The following is a 17,803-nucleotide window of genomic DNA, read 5'->3' as shown; positions in this document are numbered from 1 at the left end:
ATGTTTAAACAGGAATGGACTAGAGAGAATAGAGGGTGAGTCGTATGAGTGAGGAGACTGAATGACTAACAGTACCACGATTATGATGTTGAAAAAACCAACGTTACCGAAATGTGCAATTGTCCAGCATTTGTTTTTTTCTAGAATGGCATGCTTGCTTGAATATTACCTGATGTCAGAGCGCGGTCCCTTGGTAAATAAAATGGCATGCCACGACAAACTTAAATTCTATGTCAAGACTGGAGGCTTGGATTATGATAAACGCCATGCTTTACTTCTCAAGCAGGATAGTAAAAACATAACATGATAAAACAAACTACTATGAAAATCTACAGATCCCATGGTATTTGAGTAGTTTCTTTACGATTGGTGTGCACTGACACGTGATCCCAAAAAATAATCTGATGCACCTTTTGTCCTTATCCTCTCTATCCCCGGTCACCTCCTCCTCTTTCTTTGCTTCTCGAGCAGCAGATGAGTACAATATTGTGTCATTTATATTTTCAGATACTTTGACATTGTTGAATGTATTTGACAGCAGCGCCGCAAACACATAGGGATTCTACTTTGTGGGAGGGCGAACAGCGGAGCATTTCCGCTTCGGACGGTGGAGCACAACGGGGCCCTTTAGCTCCGGTGCCCGCACCATTCAAGACCGTCCAACAGAGGTAGCATATCAGGGATGTGCCTTGAAGTGCAACGGGACCCCACGATTCCGGTGCTTGCAGAGCGCACTTCTGTGAAGAGATTTGACAGAGTTGGTTGTGCGAAAAACGGCATGCATATTATAAAATATATATTTTCAAATTCATGTATCGAAGTGCAGAAAAGAAACATCCCAGTGGTCAGTGAAGGTACAGCTTTTATTTATTTATTTCATTTATTTATTCTTCATTTGTATGAGCGCACAAAGCCAGGGGGCATCTAGGCGCTGGTTTCAGGCATATTAGGTACATTTTCATGAGATTAATTCAAGAGATGGGTCTTTAAGTGTTTCCGGAAAGTGAGATAGGATGGCTCAAAGCGTGCAGGGGTAAATTGTTGCAGAGGTTGGCTGCCATGGTAGGGAAGCTGGAGCCAGCAACTCTTTTGTGTCTGAATCTAGCTTTGACCAGACAGTGGCTCTGGGTGGATCTTAGAGGTCTGGATGATGTATGAGGAGTAATTATCTGGGTTAGGTAAGATGAGGCATTGTTAGATAGATATTTATGCATAGTTGAGAGGATTTTGAATATAATCATCTCTCTGACAGGGAGCCAGTGTACAGATCTCCGAGCTTTAGAATGTGGTCAAATTTGCTTAGGTCTCGTGCTGTCCGGAGGGGGGTGTTGTGTATGACCTGAAGCTTTTTAATGTTTTTGTAAGATGGCCGCAAAGCAAGGCATTAAAATAGTCCAACTTTGAACCTACAAGGGCTTGTGCGATGGTGAGGGGGTTATCAGATGATAGGAATGGTTTGCTTGCTCGTATCAATTTGGTAGTGTAAGCTGCAGAAGAGGTGATGTGGCTGATTTGGGGTGACATGCTTAGTGAGGCATCAAGGTAAACTGCAGGGTCTTTACAGATGGTGAGACTGGAATTGTATGGTCATCAATGGTGAATAACCTGAATGCTGAGTCGAGGTGTGCCAAGGTGGGTGGAGTCCCAACTATGAGGAGCTCCGTCTTTCCGTCATTCAAACAAACTATGTGGGGCCATCCAATGTTTAATTATTTTGTAGATTTTGCTTACGCTCTCAGAGTCCTGGTTATAATCACCAGAAAGGGGGATGAGGATCTGCGTATCATCAGCAAAGTTAGTGAAGGTGATACCCAGAGAATCAAGGTGGTCGAATAATGGTTGTGTGTATATGTTATACAAAGTGGGTGAGACACATGAACCTTGGGGCACACCACAGGATATAGGAGTGGGTATGGCTGACGCTTCATCGGAGAAGACTCTATAAGATCTGTTGGCCAGAAAGGAAGCAACCCACTTGGCTGCTTTGGGGAGAAGCATGCAACCTTAGTGAGGTGGCTACAGACGGTTTAGTGGCTGACTAAGTCGAAGGCCGATGAAAGGTCCAGGGGGAGGGGAGAACGTTTTCCTGCATCGTTGGCCTCATCAAGCTGACTCTTCAAATCAAAGAATGCTGCTGTTGTTTCAGTCCCATTGCGGGGACGGAAGCTAGACTGGCGAGGGCTGAGGATATGGGCAGTTTCCAAGAAGGCTTGGATTTGGATATAAGCTACTTTATCGATGATTTTCAAAATGAAAGGCATTGTGGTGATGGTCTATAATTGGTGTGCATAGTGGGGTCTAAGGAAGGTTCCTTGAGGATGGGGGGCGATCCATGACTCTTTAAGGCAGGTCGGGATGGTGCAGACATTGAATGAAGAGTTTACAATGGCGGTGATAAGGGGGAATCAGAGGGTTTGCGCATTCCTTTACCAAAGTGGCAGGGCAGCTGTCACCCATGCAGAGAGATGTCTTGAGGCTTGTCATAATAGTAGCTAAATCAGGCTCTAAAATCGGTTGTTTGAATTTGAATGGTTGGGCTATAGGCCTCGGATTGTTCTGGGGTTGACCTGACCCATTTACGGTGTACTTGAGTTTGGCTTTCATTTTAACCTGAAGTTGTGTAACTTTATTTGTTAGGCTTTCTTGAATTTTGTTGCACCAGGTAGTGTCTTTAGTGACGTTAGAGAGAGGAATGATGGGGATTAGGATGCAGATCAATTCTCTGGTGTTTGAAGCAGCTTCTGTAATTCTTGTGTTGTAGGTAGTTGCTTTAGATTTGTAGGTCATTTTTGTAAACTTTTGCTGCCTTTGTGAATCGTGCTTTGTTTTGGCTCATGGGGAGTTTCTGCCAGGTGGCTTACGCAGCCTGTTTTTTTGCATGTAGAGACGCTAGTTCGGCTGTGAACCAGGAGTTCCTATGCTTAGGGTTCTTGGAGTGGGGCGAGGGTCTTGATAGCATTGGTAAGCATAGTGTTGTAGTGAGCAACAATTGAGCAACAGCTACTAGCTAGCAGAACACTGGCAGCACATAGCAGCTTCTGCTAGAGAATTGATGGGCACAGTCCCAGGAAAAACAGACAAGCTGTTCAATCAGCGCATCCCCTGACCCGCTTTATTATTACTGCAAGTATTGAAACTATGATGGGGGCAGGTTCAAGTATCCTGCTTACTTATACATTATTGCCTCAGTTTAATTCTAAAAACAGGCGATGAGCAGCTCTAATGAAGAGGATCTTTTGCTGAAAGGCCCCACTCGATCCAAAAAAGGCTACAACCCAGAGTGGGTCATATTATTCAGAAAGCACCAAATGTTCGCTAGGGCACAGTGCTTAGCACATGCGTCGAATGGGATGATTGGCCAGCATTCTCCTAGGGAATGAAAGAGCTCAGAGGAGGTTTAGGATATGCTAGGAGAATCAAAGGGGGAAGAAAGAAAGCCTGCAGGGTTCGCAGTGCTCAGATCCCACCAGGCTTGCCACGCAAACAACAAGGTGGCAAAAGAAAGCAGCAAGGTCAAGGGAGAGAGATAATAGGTGGCAAGAGGTCACTGCATCCAGCTAAGATGAGCCAGAAGACCAGAGTTGGCAAAAACCATCAAGCGAGGAGGCAGGGGAAACACTGTCATCCCACAGTGGAGCCCAAGACAGTAAGACTTCCAAGAAAAGGAAGAAAGCGGAAATACAGGTGGAGGACGGGGATGAGTTTGATCCGGACTCCCGGATTCACCCAGATCCTCAGAAAAGTAGCTGCCAGCAAAGAGTGTGGCATACTTAAAAAAGAGTCTGAAAAAACACTTTCTAAAGAGGCCAGGAATAAATTAAGAGTGGAATGTCCCAGGCCGCATCTACCAGAGGGGATAGCGGAGACCACTGAAATTGATGAGAGGATGCTCACGTTTATGGGGCGAGACATCAAAGATGTAAAAAAAAGTCTCAACAGGTCATGGAGATTCTGCCAAGATAAGATGCTAGATGTGGTGGGCCCACCAACCAAGATCCTCCATCTGGAGGATGACACGAAACAGAATGAGAGACGCTAGATCTCTGTCTTGGCAGGCTGGACTCAGCAATGCTAACAGTGCCATCACAGAGGAGAGAAGGAGGTCTATTTTCCATCAAGATAGACCCAAAGATGAGCGATTTAGTGATGTCAGAGGCTGCAGCTGCCGCCAAGGGCAAACTGTTTGGAGAAACATTTATAAAAGAAATTACTAAATTTGCTAACACATATGCAGTTCTGGAAAAGGCCAAAGCATCTCTTAAGAAAGCGTTTGGGAGGCAGGTTTTTGAATGGGCTGGCAGGGGCCGCTCAGGCCTACTTCAGGCCTTATCATGGCAGAACCATTTGGAAGGAGCAGGAATACAGAAAACCCAATCCATTCTTCCCCTCATGGGGAAAAGGCACGGGGAGAGGCTGGTGTCACGCTGAAAGACAGCAACATAACAACGCATGTGAGAGCGAAAGCAGCGCAGCGACTTCTGCTAGCAGGCACTGAGATTCACGTGGTAGGCGGAAGGGAGGCGCAGTGTGTAGAGAGATGGAGAGAAATCTCCAGAGATCCCTGGGTTCTAGATACTGCAGAGGGCTTTCATTTAGATTTTGTATCAAGAACCAGTCCAGTCGAATCTCCCAAGACCAATGTTTAACAGCAAGGGAGACCAGCAACTGCTGGATGCTGAAATCAGAGAGCTAGGGCGAAAGAAAGCCACTGCTCCAACGTCAGACGCAACAGACATGTTCAGAAGCAATATGTTCTTAGTGAAAGGCAGACGCAATCTGAGACGGGTAATGAATCTCAGGGAACTGAATGGTTTCATAGTTTACAAACATTTGAAGATGGAGGGTATTTACCTCCTAAGGGACATACAGCAGCAGGGAGACGGGCATCTCTGAGGTCTACTCTGCATAGCCAATCTGATGGTACCCATGGCGCCAGAACATCGAAAGTTCCTGCTATTTATGTGGAGAGGAAAGACGTGGGAGTTCACGTGTCTGCCTTTCAGTCTAGCTTCACCTCCTTGGTGTTTCACGAAACTGATGAGGCAGGTAGTCAGCCATCGAAGAGAACAAGGTATTTGTCTGATCATATACCTGGACGGCATATGTCCGATGTATAAAGACAAGGAATTGCTTCAGAAGCAAGTGACAATTGCGACCGATCTTTTGCAACAGCAGGGATTATTAGTAAATTGGGAAAAATCTCAGTTATTTCCAGAGAAGTCTATTGAATTCCTGGGATTTGTGGTAGACTCAACCCAAGGGAGACTCTGTTTACCATTGGACAAGGTGAACATGATCAAAAAAGAGATCAGGAGACCACCAGGGGGTAATGGCCGTCTGAATCTCGGCTCTGTTATCCGCTGGTGGAAAAGAGATGAGAAAGTGCTGCTATTGTAGCCTGTCCCAGCTGTAATTGTATGCAGCAGCTCGTGAAAAGGGGGCGAACGAGGGGCCCACATTAAATCTGTTGCAGAACCCCCCTGGGACCACTAGCGTGGCAACAAAGTCCCATTGCCCAGCAGCCAAGGAGCGCAAAGTTGGCACCCTGCCACAGACATGCAGTTAACAGCAGGGAATCCAACAAGGATTGTGAGAGTGAAAGAGAAAGCTGCAGCAGAGAGTTGGGGAGAAGGGCTGCTAGTGCGAATCTGCAGAGGGAGAGCAGATGGCCCAGCCGTAGGGGGCCTCCCATCGGGTGCGGGTCCCAAAACGGAGAAAGCAAGAGCAACTCACTGAGTGAGAAAGCAGAGACCCTGTAGGAAAAGAAACATTCTAAGAAGTGGCAAACCCAGAGAAAAGTGAGTAAAGCATAAGGCAGGAGAAGCCAACGTTAAAGACCAGAACAACCCGGGCGGAGGAGCTGCCGGAAAGGGTGTGACAGTAGGGCCCCACCAGGCGGAATGAAATAGACAGGCCCTGGAAGCAGAGAAGGATGTCGTCTGTACGCTGGGGTTGCTTTCCATGTGAAAACAGAGACCGCCGGGGAGGAGGAGGGGGGCACCCCAGAGAGCAGTAAAACGGCAGCAAAGGTGCAGGGATGAGGAGAACTCCATAGATTATGTCACGGGGCAGCAGCGGCAGCAGAGCCCCCCCCCCCCCGGCCAGATAGTGGAGATTGCACTCAGGCTCCTAGATGGTGAAAATTCACGGCCAGCAAAGAGGAATAAAGATAGAGATGGTGGGGCGAGCATTGAACATCACAGAGAAAGCGCAGTGCCCGGAACACGCAGGGACAGGACGTAGGGGAAGAGAAGATCTGGCCACCCACCATGCACGGGTTGGTGGCTGCCCAGGAGCGGAGCCCGCTCCATCTGCACACAGTGACCCGATCGTAACGGCCCAGGCAGGGCGTTCCAGCGTATGGATGCCTGGAACACGAGAGCAATATTTGGCTCCTCCCAGGACCTAGTAATAGAGTCAGATGCCAGCCGGTGGGGCTGGGGAGCCCGTTGTGAGGATATCACGATGGGAGGCAGAAGGACAGGAGCTCGATCTGCACATCAACTGCCTGGAACTACTAGCGGGTTCCTTTGCAGTAAAATGCTGGACCAAGGAGAGAGTTCGATGTTGTGCACTCCTCGAAATGGACAAGATATATCAATTGACTGGGCGGAACGAGTTCCAGAATGCTGGCAAAGCGAGCAAAGAATTGTTGCCATTTATGCCTGTAGAGGAAGGTCACAGTGACGGCAGAATACCTTTCAAGGCTACAGAACAAAGTAACAGACTGCAATTCCAGATATCTCAGCGATGCCAGCGATTGGCAGCTGGATTCGGAGGTATTCCAGGAACTGATGTCACGGTGGGGTCCATATCGGACAGATTTATTTGCATCGAGGCTAAACAGACAGCTACATTGTTTCTCCAGTTGGAGACCGGACCCTGAGGCAGAGACGATGGATGCTTTCCTCCAGACCTGGGGGCCGTACAAAGAGTATGTGTTTCCTCCATTCACGATGATTCTGAGGACTCTAGCGCAAGCGTGAAGGCAAACGGCCTCCCTGGTGTTAATGACACCAGACTGGAAGGGTCCAGCCAGGTTACCGAAGTCTATTGGAGATGGCTTACGACAAACCGATAGCTCTGCAGAGACGGGAGACGATTGTGCTGGGGCCCACAACATCCCTTGGTACAATCAGACAACCTGAAGTTAATAGTGTGGGCGATTTCCGGGGGATCCTGGGTAATGCTGGGTCTTTTGGGAGAAGCTGAATGCATCATCGAGGAGTTGTGGGCTCCCGGAACTAGGAATGCTTATAAATCAGTATGGGGACAGTGGCATAGCTGGTGTCTGGAGAGGAACGTGCATTCCAAGTCAACAGATGTGGTTCACATAGTGAATTTCCTGCCAAAGTGGGCACCACAAGGAAAGGCCTATAGAATGATTAATACAGTGCACTCTGCGATTTCAGAGGACACCCTCATGTCGATGCCCTACCATTAGGTGAACACCACTTGGTATGTAGGTGGCTGAGGGGCATAACGATTTTAAAACCACCTGCACCTAAGTACACACATTTGTGGGCTGTCAACGAGGTGTTGAGGCTTTTTAGAAATTGGCCGGACAATGCAAAACATTCCACAAAGGATCTTTCAGCCAAGGTGACAACGCTGCTATGTCTCGTATCTTGCAAGAGGGTATCGGACGTTAGAGCCTTAGAGATCACTAGAAATATGGTGTCCCCAACAGGGGCTACATTCCTGGTCTCAAAGAGAACAAAGACAGGTTTAAGGACAGAGTCCTATGCTTCATTCCTGGATCAGCCAAATCTCTGTCCATTCAGATGTCTGGCAGCTTATGAGGTCATGACAGAACACCTTAGACTCCTCATACTGTTATATAAACCTTACAGGGCGGTAACACTGGCTACCCTGGCAAGATGGGTCAAATGAGCTATGCAACCAGCGGATATTGATGTGGAAGTCGTTGGTGCACACTCAGTGAGAGGAGCGCTGCCCTCTAAAGCGTACAAGGTAGGATGCTTGGCTGGAGAATATACTAAAGGCAGCCGACTGGTCGAATGAGTCGACTTTTAAGAATTCTTATTTTAGACCAATTGAACAGGTTTCGACCTTGGTGGTAGGTAGGCTTTGAACAAGCATAATCTGATCCTCCGGTCTTGACATAGAATTCTGATTTTCAACACTATTGTTACAGAAGAATTATCCCACCCTTGCAATTGTCAATTTAGTCATGTTTGTATGTACTGGGTGTTTATTATGTATTATGCTATAATGTTGTGATTTTCAATTTAGCACCATTGCCCACCCGGAAAAGATCACTTCTTAAGACTTGGTTTTGTTTTGTAGGGGTGGAGTTGGAGAATAAACCGGCAGGTTCATGAACAGTGAGAAAGAGTGGAACGGCGTCAACCGTTTGGGGCACAAAAGATAAAGAGCCGAGGAGCCGCGAAAGAAAGAGGAGGAAGTGACATGGGATAGAGAGCATAAGGACATACGGTGCATTGGATTGGTTGTTGGGATCACGTGTCAGTGCACACCAGTCGCAAAGAAACTACCAAAGGCTCAAATACCATGGGATTTGTAGTTTTTCACAGTCGATGGTTTTATCATACTATGTTTTTACTATGCTGTTCGAGAAGTAAAGAATGGAGTTTAGCATAATCCTTCACCTCTGTGTCTTTAATAGAATTATGAATTTCTATAACTCTAGAGTTGAAAATCTGAATTATGAAGGGCTATGCCTTCAGTACATTTCCTACAGCCAGTTGAGCTTTCCCTCTCCCACAATCATCCACTACAGGCTAACATAACTCCACCTCTTACAACCGTCTTAACTCAGATTCTTAACATGCATAAACCGTATAGATACACCTACCTGAAGGGGATGGGTAGTTCACATGTTCATCTAAAAAGGATGCCTATCCTGGAGAACTATGCCTACAGCGTAGTAACTTATTTTTTCTCCAACACTGACTTTTTTTTAATAGATTCACTTTCTTGTTTTTTATGGCATCCTGTCCTTTTACAGCAGAAAAGTCCCTGCAGATTATTTTTTGACCACACTTTATTTACTGAATTTGTGCAGCAAAATGCAGGGGGAGAGTTGACTGAGCCAATATTGGATGGGAAGAGGGTGGGTAGACTGTCCCCCTGCCTTTTGCGGAAGTCCTTCAAGGATGGCAACCTACTCCACATTGCCACTCTCATCTCTCGCTCTGCTATCAAACATTCCTCTGATATCTGTCGCCTTCTTGAGGAACTGGACCTTGACATCCTCGGTCTCACTGAGACATGGTTCACGGCCAGCTCTGTCACCAGCTTTGACACACTCCTACCTGACGGTTACAAGATCCTCTCCTTGCCCAGGCCCAACCGTGCTGGGGGGGTGTGGCCCTTATCTTCCCTGAGTGGATTCCTGCCACTGTCACTCCTACGCAGACCTACTCCTCCTTTGAATGCCTTGTCTGCTGACTCTCTCTCTCTCCTAGCCATTTCCTTACCGTGGCTACTATCTATCGGCCACCTGGTCAAATTTCCTCCTTCCTCTCTGAGTGGGCTGACCTCTCCTCCTCACTCCTTTCCTTAACCACTCAACTCCTCTTTCTTGGAGACTTCAATATCCACCTTGATGCCTCCTGTCCTCCCTCTAGACTCTTTCGCGACCTCTGCAACTCTCTCTCACTCTCTGTTCTCCCGTCTGGGCCGACCCATTCTGCAGGGCACACTCTTGATGCTCTGATCTCTTCTGACCTTCCCCTCTCTGTCCCTCTTTCCACTCCTCTCTCCTGGAGTGATCACTTTCTCCTATCCTCCCACCTCACCCTCCCTACCCCACAGGCAAAGCCACCCTCATCACTGCCACCCACCTTCGCGGTCACCCGACCCATGAAGCGCGTGTCAGTTGAGGCTTTTGCTACCACCTTCTCGCCCCCCCCTGCCCCCCTTCGGCTGACTCCCACCCTGACACAGCCCTCTCCACTCTCCACTCTGCTATATCTGATACCCTTGATATCCTTGCCCCTGTCATGAGAATCCGCCTGAAGCCCAAAGCCATATGTAACTCCTGGTATGACTCAGATCTCGTCACCCTTAAACGCAAGTGCAGGGTGGCAGAGAGGAAATGGCGTGCTTCATATTCATTCTCTGACAAACTGGACTGCCGCCTGCTCCAAAGGCAATACCGGCTCTCCGTTCTCACTAAGAAGAGAGCCCTTATCCAAGCCCGCATCTCTGCAGCATCTAACAATTCGGCCGAACTCTTTAAAATCTGCAAGGAGCTGGCCAACCCTGCTGCAGTCTCCACCTCTCCTGTTCCCTCCCAGGCCCTCTGCACGGCACTGGCCTCACTTCATTTCAAAAACTCAAAACATCCTGTCCTCACTCTCCTCCTATCAGCTCCCCTCCCCTATTCCCTGCTCTCCCTCTGGCCTTTCGGCAGCCACCCCTCCTCCCTCCTGCTCTGCCTTTCCCCTTTTTTCTGCTGACGAGGTTTCGAGACAAGTCCGATCTATGAAAGTCTCGTCAAAACAGGTCCACCCCTGTACCTCCAAAACTATCAAGGACCACATCGACTCCCTGGAGCCTGCCTTGGCTGACCTCTGCAATCACTCCTTCGCCTCTGGAGTCTTCCCATCCCCCCTCAAGCACTCCCTTGTGCACCCCCTTCTTAAGAAACCCTCCTCCGACCCCTCCTGCCCAGCTAACTATCGCCCAATCTCTATCACTCCCTTCCTGGGCAATCTCCTGGAGAAACTGGCCATCTCCCAGCTTAATCTCCATGTTGAATCTGTTGGTAGTCTTCATGACCATCAGCTGGCTTCAGAGCTGCCAGAAGCACGGAAACTGCTCTCCTGAACATCCGTGAGGACCTGCTCTCTAACCTGGACTCTAACACACCTTATGTTCTCATCTTGCTCAACCTCTCTTCTGCCTTTGACACTGTTAACCACACCATCCTGCTCAACCGTCTCCGTGATAACCTGGGTATCACTGGTCAAGCTCTGGCGTGGCTGTCCTCCTTCCTCTCCAATCGACTCTCCCAGGTCCAACTGGGTTCCTTCCTCTCTGACATCTTTTTCTCTACCTGTGGTGTCCACCAGGGATCTAACCTCTCCCCCTGGCTGTTCAACCAGTATCTGGCACTTCTTGCTCACTGCATCGCCGCTCTCTGTCCAAACCTTCAGTGCTACGCAGATGATACCCAGCTCATTTTCAGGCTACCCTCGGCCTTCTCTTCCACTTCCCTCATCTCTGACTGTCTTTCTGCTAGCCAGGAATGGTGCGCCGCCAACGACCTCTGCCTTAATGCCAGTAAGACTGAGATTCTACTTATCGGCACACCCACTCCCTCCTTCCCTGCAGCTCTCTGGCCGGCCTCCCTTGGCACTCTTCGTGCTCCTACCTGCACGGCAAAAAACCTCGCGGTCATCTTCGACTCCACACTCTCCTTCTCTCCTCACATCTCTGACGTCTCTAAGAAGTCACACTACCAGCTACACCTCCTCAAAGGTATCCTTCCTTTTCTCTCCTTCCCCCAGAAGCTCACTGTCGCCAGAGCTCTGGTTCTCTCTGGGCTGGACTACTATAACAGCCTCTATCTAAATCTTCCTGCCTCTACTCTCCGCCCTTTGCAACTCATCCAGAACAGGACTGCGAGACTTGTCCTTGGCTTCAAGTCCAGGGACCGTATCTCTCCAGGACTGAAATCACTACACTGGCTCCCAGTGGCTGCAAGGATTAAGTTCAAAACCCTCTGCATTGTCCACAAGGCCTTCTGGGGCCTTGGGCCAAAATACCTCCAACTCTCTCTTCCTAAATATCTTCCTTCTCGAGCCCTCTGCTCATCCACCTCCAACTACCTCCGGGTCAGCCGCTTCTCCAAGCAACGAGCTGGGGGTAGATCTCTCGCCGCAGCAGGGGCCTCCCTCTGGAACAGCCTTCCTGCCTCCCTGAAACTTGAGGAGAACCATCTCCGGTTCCGGAAGCACCTCAAAACCTTCCTCTTTGCCTCCGCTTTCTCTCCCTTTCTCCCCTGCTAAAATCACTGAACCTGCACTGAATCTGCAACTGGGCCACTCACCAATCTCATGTCCTGGCCCAGCCACTCTTCCTTGAACTGCCTACATGTACTACAGGACTGTCTCTGTATCCTACAGCCCCTTCTCCCGGCACTTACCTTTGCACTTGCCACCAGCTGGCCCTATTATTTATCTTGTATTCTATTAACCATGTACCGGGCTTTCCTTGCACTTGCCACCAGCTGGCCCTATTATTTATCTTGTATTCTACTAACCATGTACTGCACTTCCCCTCTCCCCTTCCCCTGCACTTTTCCCAGTCCCCCTACCCTTGCACTTGCGCGATCTGAATGACACCTGGCCTAGTAGGATCGTTGTCTGTCTCCCTTTGACCCCCCCCCCCGCCTCGTCGCGCCTTGAAACACTTGTGTATAGGCGCGTTACAAATGCCATATCATATCATAACATTCAGTAATAAATTGTGGTAAAAAAACGGTGAAAATATGTGTGGTACATACATATGGAACCTTTTGCATAGAGAAACTAGCAGTACTACATCATGGCAGGTGGCAAAGAGGCACTTCCTTCAGCCGAACAGATTCCTAGCAACCAGCTGACTGACTTGTGTCTCCGCTTTCATATTAGCATGCAAGCAATAATATGCACCAAAGACCCCCAGTGACTTTGTCTATGCCGTTTATGCCAGAAAAGACGTTGTCGCTGCTTTTCCTCTTGGAGCATGCTATAATTCAACCTGGTAGTTGGCACTTGGATTCTCCATCTGCAAACTTTATACAGTCCTCTCCCCATCTGGTAATACAGTATTGTATTTTCAATGGTGTGCCTTTTGTTTGCTCTGAAATATAGCACAAAAGATAGAGATGTCTTGCAGAAATCAACAAATAACCTACTTTCAGTATGTTTTTTTCTGATAGCTTAGTCCTTCCTCCCAGTCACATTTACACTTAGATGGAATTGTGAATGGTAGCATATGCCACACTTAGATGGAATTGTGAATGGTAGCATGTGCCACTTAGATGGAATTGTGAATGGTAGCATGTGCCACACTTAGATGGAATTGCGAATGGTAGCATGTGCCACACTTTGTGAATGGTAGCATGTGCAACACATAGATGAAATCGCAAACATTAGCCTGAGTCGCTTATAAATAGAAACGCCAATCGTCGCCTGAGTCGGTTCTTGATGGAAGTACAAATTTTAGCATGCCCCACACCTGGGTTCAACTGTGAACATTAACCTGAATCGCATCTAAATGTGAACATAAATGTTATCATGCCCCACACGTGTATCACTGTGTAGGTAGCTTGGTGTTAGTTTCTACTCAGTTGGCGCTGGTGTCGTAATACAAAAACTTTGTCCCCACGTAGCTCAGTAGGTAGGTAGAGTCCACAAGATTCATTGTTTTCTATTCATTTTTATTGGCTTTCATCTATTTCTTGATAAATAGCTCAATTGTCCTTTGTACAGTTAAATGTCAGGGTGTATTAACATTGTTTTACATGTGGTGCCAACATGTGTTTCAACCGTAAAGGTCTTTATCAAGGCTGGTTGGTTTATGCCCTTAGTTAGGTTGGAATTGGAGCGAAGAGAGGTCTCTTGGTGCCCAACGATGTCTTGAGTTGCATGGGGAGCGGAGGTTTTTAGCCAGGGCTCCTGGTAGTCATAACAGGTTGGTACCTGTTGTCTGGTGTACGTCACGTACACTGTCCCGTCGGATCAGTGTGTACCCTGCTTTCCTGTTCTCCATGTTGTTGCTATATATCCTGTCGCTGTAAACCCAGCCCCCTGTCTCTTTGTGTCCGTGTGTCGCTGTGTTTCCCTGCCATCCCGTTCATGTGCCTGGTCTCGGGTGCTTTAAAGATAAGTATCATATTACATCACTACACTTACTATACACCATCATACGAGAACACAGCTATACCCCTGACTAATTCGGCCTAGCTGTTCACATACGAATACGACCCCATGAACACCTCATCACCCTAATACAACGCAACTAACCGAGCACATTCCAACCTAGTTGCTCACATATGCGTCCTCCAGGCCTAACACAGCCAGAACCCAATCTGGTTGTCCACCCACCAGACTGCAAACATCCAACTGATATCTTCAGCACCACGCCTAATGCTAGGATGCAGCTACCAGCCTGCAATTACATCAGCTGCACACATATCTGGTGCACCCACGCACCCTACGACACTTTCTCGCTCCACTGACCAGAACTACGGTTCCGTGGGCATTCAACCTACCAGCGCTTTGAGGTCATAACAATAATATATAGAGCGCTATATAAATGCCAAGTAACATAACATAGCATAACATTACATATTAAATATATTATTCTGGATCATCTTATCGTCAGAGACTTTTTCAGCCACTAGAGGTTACAGCGTGGTCCATATCAACTGTGCTCGGCATCATTGACTCCCATGACTCCGGACATGATGTATATACAGAGCCAGCTGTGCTACATGACCTCACGTTCGCCCTTTTCCCCCCTTGTTCAGCAGATATGGTAGCACAGAACATAGAGATGTACATGTTATCAAAATGAGAGGTAGGCTGCAAAGATGATGAATCAGTAAGTGGAACAACTAATCCTTCATAAGTGATTTGTTTTTTTATTGGACAACTTCCTTCTACAGATTCCTTATCTTACACGACAAGACCATCACCCACACTGGGAAACTCTGGAGTGCTGCCAGGCCAAAACAAGCAATCTGGCCAGACAAAGAGAACAGCAATAATGTTTAGCAAACGTGTCCAAAGAAGTACATGAAGCCCCCTTAAAGATGTCAAAAAAAGGGACACTTCTCTGAAACTAGGAGAGGACCGCCAGGCCTCTGGTAGAATGCACTTCGAGACCCTCCAAACTTCTTTTCACGATATGACCGAGATCCTCCTTATTGGGACACCTGCTCCCTCCTTTCCTCTCTCTCTCTCTGTCTTTCTGTCTCTCTCTCTCTGGCCACCCACCCTGGGCCCTCTTCCTGCTCCTTCCTGTGAGGCTAGGAACCTTGGTGTCATTGTCGACTCCACCCACTCCTTCTTACCTCACATCTCCGACACCTCTAAGAAGTCACACTTTCAGCTGCATCTCCTCAGAGGTATTCTGCTTTTCCTCACTTTCCCCCAGAAGCTCACTGTCTCTAGAGCCCTGGTCCTCTCCAGCTTCTTGCAATAGCTTCTTTCTAAATCTGCCTGTATCTACTCTTCGACCTTTACAACTCATACAGAACAGGAATGCGAGAACTGTCCTTGGCCTTACGCCCAGGGATCATATCTCTCCAGCTCTGAAATCTCTGCACTGGCTCGCTGTGGCTGCAAGGATCAAATTCAAGAACTTTGCATCGTCCAAAAGGCTTTCTGGGGCCTGGGACCGTATTACCTCCAACTTTCTCTTCCTAAATATCTTCCTTCTCGAGCTCTCCGCTCATACACCTCCAATTCTGTGAGGGTCAGATGCTTTTCCAAGCAGAGAATGGTGGGCAGATCTCTTTCCTCGGCTGAGGCATCCCTCTGGAACAGTGTCCCTGCCTCTCTCAAACTGGAGCAGAACCACCTACAGTTCGGAAGCAACTCAAGACCTTCCTTTTCACTTCCACTTTCTCTCTTCCTCTCCCCTGCTAATGTCCCCGATAGTTCCACACACTGGTCACCTGGCCACCTCTGAACTCGGGCCCAGGCTGCTGCATGTTCAGTTGCCCTTGCACTGCCTCCAGGCTCGCTCAGCACTTAAGGGTCTGTATCTATAACCCTACAGTCCCTTCTCTTTGCACTTAAGAGCCACCCTCTGGCAGCACTTATTGAGTCACCTGTACTTCTTCTCACCGCAGACAGAGTTGTTTTATGGTGCTTTAATATACTTTTAAACAACTGGACTGGGAAGACAGAAACTAAGGGGGCACATACGGGTCACTCGACCACCCCCTTGGCTCCCTCCACCCAAGCACAGGTGCCCCTAACCGCCAGAACATCCCCAATATATTCTAAAGCATGGTAACCACTCCTGTCTAGATATTATCTAATATTGGAGGGATCACTAAAGGCTGTCACCTTTTATATGTAGCTCCTTCAGGGAATGTTCTAAACAATCCTCTCCCTTTTGTCAGCAGACTCATTTTACCAGGGTTTCTCCACCGGTCTCTTCCCCCTCACGCTCGCTCTTCTCCCTCTGTGATCTTCTTCATCACCCTTTCTCTCAACCTGTACCTCTTTCCGTCTCCTCTAAGTTCTCTACCTTGTCCCTCTACATCTATCTGCTCCTCTCTCATTCTACTCTCCTGACTAATTTCTCTCACTACTCTTTACCTGCAAACCTCTCCTCTAACCTTTTATCTCTAAATAACAATGATTGTTCACACTCTCACTGCCTGTATCTCCCCACTATCTTCCTACTTTTACTCTACACTCTCCCCACTACCACCACCATGTTTCTCTCTTCCCCTTCTCCCACCACACACTCTCCTTCAAGTACACTCACCCTCACACCCTCTCTCAATCCCCGTTGGCCCCGCTCCCTCTTTCACTCACCTTTTACACCCTCTCACTACACTACACATAACTGGTACCACCCTCCTTCACACACAAAAGCTTACCTGCACTCTCTCGGAACGTTACCATAGTCTTCTGAGCACTACACTCCACTGTCTGCCCCCCAACTCCCTCACCCCACTTCTGGGAGTGATCTATGTTCCCCTTTCACAGGGTAAAGACACTGAACCTGTCACAAAGACTTGACAATGCTTGGAGCTTTCTCACTAACCTTGGGGTGGTGATGGCTATCAGAAAAATCTAATTAAGGGTGAGCAATCTTTAGGGATATGAATGCAAAGGCTCTAACAGAGCTACCATGAGGAAAGTCAAAACCTAGTTAAAATCCCACATGCAGAAACCAAAGAAAACAAATTGACAAGGGGGAAACACTCATGTTCTCTCAAAAACCGCACAGCAGTTGGAATACAGAAGAACTGCCCTACTCAAGATTTCTTTTGAAGACGAAAATGGCAGCCAAGTACTGACACAAATTGAGGCAATGTGTCCCTTCTCCCCAAGGGGGAGCCCCCCTCCCCCGTGAGGCTAGGGAGTTGAGCCTGCTCTGCAATACCCCCAATAAGGTAAGAGGCAAGTGGGACCTCATCAGGAAGCCTGCAAGTTTGAAACTCGCACAAAAGTGAAGAACAGGATGCCAGAACTACAGCAAATCCCCAGAGTCAGGAGCCCAGAGAAAAGTGTTGATGATACCATGAAAGATCCGTGGTGGACCGCTGGTCCACAAACCATTGCCAACACCACCGTAAGAGTAAACCAGCAGGGTGTCCGGTCAGGCATCGAGAGACCTAGACGCCGCAAGGTGGAACAAAACGCAGATGAAGAGAAACTGACGGTGGTGTGGGACAAGAAAGAAGGTCCCTGAGGAACAGGGCTGCCTAAGAGGTTCTCCTTCACAGTTGAAGGTAACGGGGAGAACAGGAATGACGAGAGGCCCAGAGGGAAGCCCGCACTGGCAAAGGGTGCGTGGCTGTTTGGAGTCGCAGGAGTAAAGGAGGAATCAGCAGGGGCAGCAACACTGTCTCTGCGTTCTTGGCCATGCCCCCCAAGTTTAAAAGGCAGCCTGGGAAGCATTGCGGCAAAGCCCGTGCTGGCAAAGAGTGCGTGGCTGTTTGAAGCCGCAAGAGTAAAGGAGGAATCAGCAGGGGCAGCACCACCGGCTCTGTGTCCTTGACCATGCTCTCCAAGTTTAAAAAGCACCACAGAAATCCTTGCGCGCAAACACTGTACTGGCAAAGGGTGCGCAGCTT

The 17,803-nt window shown here is 48.3% G+C and overlaps 1 long non-coding RNA gene across 1 annotated transcript in view; it reads right to left on the bottom strand.

The window, feature by feature from the left end:
• LOC138521290 (uncharacterized) overlaps positions 1 to 17,803 on the bottom strand; it is a 390,640-nt gene that overhangs the window by 99,988 nt on the left and 272,849 nt on the right. The window lies entirely within an intron of this gene.

This window comes from Ambystoma mexicanum, chromosome 13 (genome assembly GCF_040938575.1).
Source record: "Ambystoma mexicanum isolate Mex_15411 chromosome 13, UKY_AmexF1_1, whole genome shotgun sequence".
Classification (NCBI taxonomy): Eukaryota; Metazoa; Chordata; class Amphibia; order Caudata; family Ambystomatidae; genus Ambystoma; species Ambystoma mexicanum.
The sequence above is the reverse complement of the archived record's forward strand: the minus strand, read 5'-3'. Positions and strand labels throughout refer to the sequence as shown.